Source organism: Parus major, chromosome 20 (genome assembly GCF_001522545.3).
Source record: "Parus major isolate Abel chromosome 20, Parus_major1.1, whole genome shotgun sequence".
NCBI lineage: Eukaryota > Metazoa > Chordata > Aves > Passeriformes > Paridae > Parus > Parus major.
In genome coordinates, this window is record NC_031788.1 from 4,117,747 (window position 1) to 4,123,283 (window position 5,537).

At 50.2% G+C, this 5,537-nt stretch overlaps 1 protein-coding gene across 2 annotated transcripts in view; it reads left to right on the forward strand.

The window, feature by feature from the left end:
* The first annotated feature begins 4,269 nt into the window (after positions 1 to 4,269).
* PPP1R16B (protein phosphatase 1 regulatory subunit 16B) overlaps positions 4,270 to 5,537 on the forward strand; it is a 43,344-nt gene continuing 42,076 nt past the window's right edge. For both annotated transcript variants that reach the window (XM_015647750.3, XM_015647751.3), the window contains exon 1: positions 4,270 to 4,479. The gene's annotated coding sequence lies outside the window, so the exon portion shown is untranslated. The remainder of the gene's footprint in view (positions 4,480 to 5,537) is intronic.

Sequence of the window (5,537 nt, forward strand, 5' to 3'; positions counted from 1 at the left end):
TAATATATATATATAATATATATATAATATATATATATATTATATATATAATATATATATATATAATTATAAAAAATAACAAACAAAAAAGCCAAACAAAAATTATAAAAAAAATAATAAAGTCTGTGCACAGAGACCCAGGTAAGGGAGTTGGTACAACCTGTCTGTCAGGGTGATGTTGGAGAAATAAAAATTTAGGCTTCAGAAATAAAAAGGAAACCTTTCAGGAGGCTGGAAATGCTGCTCTGTAGGAAATGGGACACGTGTCCTGTGGAGTTGCAGGTGAAAATGAGTGTTTTGGGGCTGGGATTCCACAGAGGTATAGCTCTTGTGATTTGAAGTCCCTTTCCCAGTTTGCCATGTGGTCACTGTTGGTATCCACCCCTCTGTGTGTCTGGGTTTGAACACCTGGTGGCCAGGTGCCCTGTGCAGGGGTGACAGCTGGGGCTCGGTGCAGTGGGTGCTGTCATTATTGATGGTGCTCTAATGAAATGTTTTCCCAAAAGGCAGGGAGTGACAGAGGCAGTTTGATAAAAAACAGCTTCAGGCTGTGGTGGTCTAAGCGTGAAGGACCCTCTTGATGTGATGCACTCTCTGCTAATTAGAGAAATAAACCACACAAACTGCTCCTACCCAGCACAGGGCTGCTCCCATCAGCAGCACAGGAGAGGGGTTTGTTTCTCTGGAGGTGCTGCAGATGAGAGCAGCTCCCCTGTCAGTGCTGGGGTGGGAGTGCCTTGGCAGGGCTGCTCTGCAGGGACATGGCTTAGGAAATGGCTTGGAGCCTGTTCCTCTGGGAAGGGTGGGAGGGTGACACTGCTGCCCTTCCCACCCAGCCTGGGAGGGAAAGGACCTGAGCTCCTTGTGTGGGGTCAGCCCCTGAGCCCCACACCTTGTCCTCCCTTGGGGATGGTTGAACTCCTGTGCCTGCCTCTCCCTGCTGGTCCTGCCTGACCCTTGGGCTGTCACCTCCTTCTCTCAGTGGCTTTCTGGCTGGCTGTGGATGGTGTTTGGCTTTTGGGCTTAGGTGAGCTCTTGCCTCCTTGGGGACCAAGTGATGAAGAGCTGCTCTGCTGCTTCCTCCAGACCCTGGGAAGATCTAGGCCAACAGCAGGAGCACCCATGCAGAACAGGCATCTCTGGCTGGTCTGTGTCCCTAAGCAGGGACAGTGCTGAAGGTGATGTCCAGAGGAAAAGTCTGTGACTTCTTCATTGGTGCCTGTTGCCAGAGGATGGGTTCAGCAGAAGGGCTGCAGGGGGCTGGTCACCTTGCATTTCTTGGGACAGGAACACACAGATGGGCCTTGGCCCTCACAGGGAGCAGAAGAGGTGAGTTTGGGAGCTCCTCACCTTGCCATGCTGCAGGAGTTGATGTTAATGAAATTAATAACTTGGGCACCACCTCCTCTGCTGACTGCTTCTGCACTCAGATCCCTGCTGCAGCCTTTCGTGCTTGGTTTCCAGTTCCAGTGGAGAGATTAGCTTGGCGTGGGGAGGAGAGGCTATTTCTGTCTCCTCATGCCACTGCCTTGACGTTGTGCTGCAGACACTTCATCCAGGCCCACTTGTGCAGGTGTCTCACCACGAGCAATCCAGTGGCTGGGAAACATCTCCTTAACTTCAGGAGTGGCTACTCTGAGCCTTCTTGTTTTCCCTTTGCTCAAAAGCTTTAAGAAATCTCCAGTCTTTCACTTCAAGGTGTCCCATTCAAGGGTTGCTCTTCCATGGCTTGTGTTTGTTTGGGTTTTTTTAAAGTGGAATAAAATAAAACTGAAATCAGTTGATGACACTTCAGTGAAGGACTTCTGTGAGTGTTTGTGTTCTGCATCAGTGTCATGCTGTGCTTCAACTGCTGCCTTAGGAAGATGTGACAGGGGATTTTCAGCTTTCAGCTCCAGCTTCATCATCAGGTGGGGAGATGAGGAGAGCCTCCAGCCTCACTCAGCAGCACAGCTGCTTTCACAGCTCCAGCCCCAGCCCCAGCAGTGTTATGGCAAACTGTCTGCATGCTGAATGCTTTGTAGGCAGGTCGGGGGGCAGCTCTGAGTGTGTGCTGGTGGAGTGTCACAGTAGAGATGGGCAGGACACCTGCTTCTTCATGCACAATAGCCACTCTTCATTCTTCACAGGCCATGTTTATATGGTTTTCTGAAGGCATCGTGTTTATTTATAATTGGTTAGTAACTTATTGCAGCTCAGTTCATTGGTTAGCAGTTGCTAGTGTATGTGTCTGTCAAAAGCTTTCCTCTCTAGTGATGTTACATTCTTGTCTCTTGTATAGATGTTTCACATGGGTAGAAATCTTTCTTGACACGGGTGTGAGTTCCTTTCTCACGGGAACTTACCAGGCTGGCTGTTAGCTGTACTTTCCCAAAGCAGCAGGCCTGAGCCATGATCTTACAAGGGTTACAAGGCTTTTATTTTATAAGGCTTTACCTATATGCAGCAGTGGAGGAAAATGAGTACCTTTGGTTTTCCCCTTTGAGGGATGCAGCTGCCAGCCTTAAAGGGTGAAATGGGAAGGAGTGTGTGAGAGATGCCTTCAGACTGGGTTGGTGGCACAAGCTGCAACCCCTGACTCAGAAAACTCTCCCTTCATGGAACTGCTGTCTCTTCTTGTATTGGCAGTGAGTAACCTTGCCCTGAAAACGCTTTTGGGTTTAGTCAGGTGAGACAAAATGTACAGGAAATGCAAATTTACAAAAAAACCCCACGATGGTGTTGGCCAGCACTTGTGTGCTCTTTGCAGGAACCAATCTTTGACCAGATGAGAGTGAACCTTTCCCTGCTGCAGTGCTGGGAGGAGGGGGATGGCACCAGTGCCTTCCTTTTGGCCCCTGGAATAGTCCCCATTGTCCCTGCAGGGCCAGGGGCTGTGTGTGTGGCAGGATGTGCTCAGCTGGTGACACCAGATCTGCTGAGGTCATGGAAACTGCTCAGCTCTGTCCAACACGAGGAATGGTGCTTTTGTTCTGCCCCCTCTTCTTCTCTAAGTAAAACGGAAACCAAAACGCGATGCCTCGCAAGCCACAGACACCCACACAGCCACTGCTGTGTCACTTTGCAGGTAAACATGTGCTGGGGCCTCAACCTGTGCTATAGTTAGCCTGACCTGTTTGTGCCAGAAGTCAATGTGCCATTTCTCTAGGTACAGGGGAGGAACCAGGTCACTGGAAAACAGGCAGCCACAGCGATGGGGCCAAAATCTTTCTGTGGCACTGGGGGCTGTGAGAGTGATAGGGAATTATGTCTGGGAGAAGCTGTGTCCATTTCAGGAAGAGCTCTCAGGGTGACCTTTTAGCTCCTTTAGAGGTTCAATTTGGATTGAGCACATGCTGGTGTTTGGTACTTCCAGAGATGTCTTGATATCTGTGATCTCCCCTCTCCATTTCACTCCCTTTGCAGACCACCTGAATCTCCCATTTCTTGTGTTGTGAGAGCAGAGGAGCTGCTGGAGGACGAGGTGCATGCAGGAAAGCTGAAACATTGGCAAGCCCAGCCACACTTGTCCTCCACTTTTAAATCAACATTGTGTTGCTCTTTCCAAGGTGCAGTCCTAAAGCCACAAGAAAAGCTTCCAGCCTGTCTTGTGAAATGCTGAAATAAAAGTTTCCTGCTTTAATAATCCTGCAGAATTAGGTCCTCATTTCTACTCCAGGTGTGTTTTGGAAAATATTTGTTCATCTTTGAGCAAACAATGGCAGAAGTGGCCTGGAAAAGGAGCAAGGTGGGAGTGCCTGTGCGGTATTCCGAGAGGCATTTCCTGCCCTTATCTCCCCTCCTTCGAGGTATTGTAACTGGGGCTTCAGATCTGCAGGCTGTGCTGCAGCAGCAGAGACTGAGATTGCCAACAAAGATACTTCCCAGGAATGCTTGCCAGGGGCAGGAGCTCAGTTCAGGAGAGGTGCTGAAGAGCTTTCCAGCTGGGAAATGCGTCTGTCCTGAAAGAGCAGCTTTTGGGGAAGTGCATTCATGCATTTTCTGCAGGGTTTCTGGAGGCTGTGCTGTCCCAGCTCATGGGGGCTGTGGGCAGGGGTCAGGGAGAGCTGTCAGTGGCTCTTGTGCTGTGGAAGAGCCGTGGCACCCTTCCCTTGCTTTCCAGCACCGTGCTAAAGCCACAAGGTGGTATTTTCCATCTCAAGCAAGTGAACTGAATTTGAATTTTGAGTTAGTAGCTCCCTTATGAAAAACATTGCAAGGATTTGGGTTTGTTTCTGTGTGGAACTAAAGCATTTTTTTTGCACTCTTAAATTCTTATGGGATTAAACAGGGCTTTTTTTTCTTTCTGTTCAGGTCTGTCGTGAAGCCCTCAAAATAAGGTTTGCAGGTACTGCTGAAGCTGTCCTTGGCCATTTGCTGGACAAAGCAGCTGCATAAAGGCCTGGACCTGCCTGTGTGCTCTGGCAGTGTTTGTTTGTTTTCAATTATCTGTTGGAGGAAATGAAGTGTCTTGCTCTCAGCCTGCCCAGATATTTATAGGTAAGGTCAAACCCCTGTGGAAGGTCTGCAGCAGTGTTTAGTAGGTGTGGATGTCTCAGCCTTGTGGGATTCCCTGGGATGTGCTGTGTGCTGTGGCCCTGCAGCCCCTCAGAGTCTCCTTGATGGGCTGCTTCACCCTCTGAGAGGGACGAGCCGTGGCTTTTCCTGGCTGGGCTGAGGTTTGGTATCCTCACCATGGCTCCCAGCCAGGTCCAGCTGCCTCTCTTCTGCTGCTTTCCCCACAGGTTCTCTGCATCCAGTGCTTACAAGGCTGTTGCTTCCTCTCTTTTGCAGCAGCACAGTTGAGCTTCAGCTGCCTTATTGAGGATTTTCTCAGGTGCTTTTGAATACTTGAGATGTTCAGTCACCCTTTCCCATCAACACTTTCCTTCCTCTTTTCTTTGTCCCCTCCAAGCTGGCTGAAGCACACCAGCTCTCATCTCATACCTGGTTATTTGCTGTTTACCTGGATTTTGCATGAGCCATTCAATGTGCTTTGCACAGGTCTGTTTGGAAAGGAATAATTCAATTTACTTTGTGATGTTGGCTTTATTTCAAATGCACCTGTTGGACATGCCTGGAAATCTGGGGTGTGTTTCCTCCTCCCATGCAGCAGGTGACCGGGCAGGTGCCCATGGGTCCCTGGTTGGTGACTCTTGTGGGGTTGGTGACTCTGTGGGGTTGGTGACTCTGTGGGGTTGGTGACTCTTGTGGGGTTGGTCACTCTGTGGGGGTTGGTCACTCTGTGGGGGTTGGTCACTCTGTGGGGGTTGGTCACTCCGTGGGGTTGGTCACTCCGTGGGGTTGGTCACTCTGTGGGGGTTGGTCACTCTGTGGGGTGGTCACTCTGTGGGGGTTGGTCACTCTGTGGGATTGGTCACTCTGTGGGGTTGGTCACTCTGTGGGATTGGTCACTCTGTGGGGGTTGGTCACTCCGTGGGGTTGGTCACTCCGTGGGGTTGGTCACTCCGTGGGGTTGGTCACTCCGTGGGGTGGTGACTCTGTGGGGTGGTGACTCTGTGGGGTGGTGACTCTGTGGGGGTTGGTCACTCTGTGGG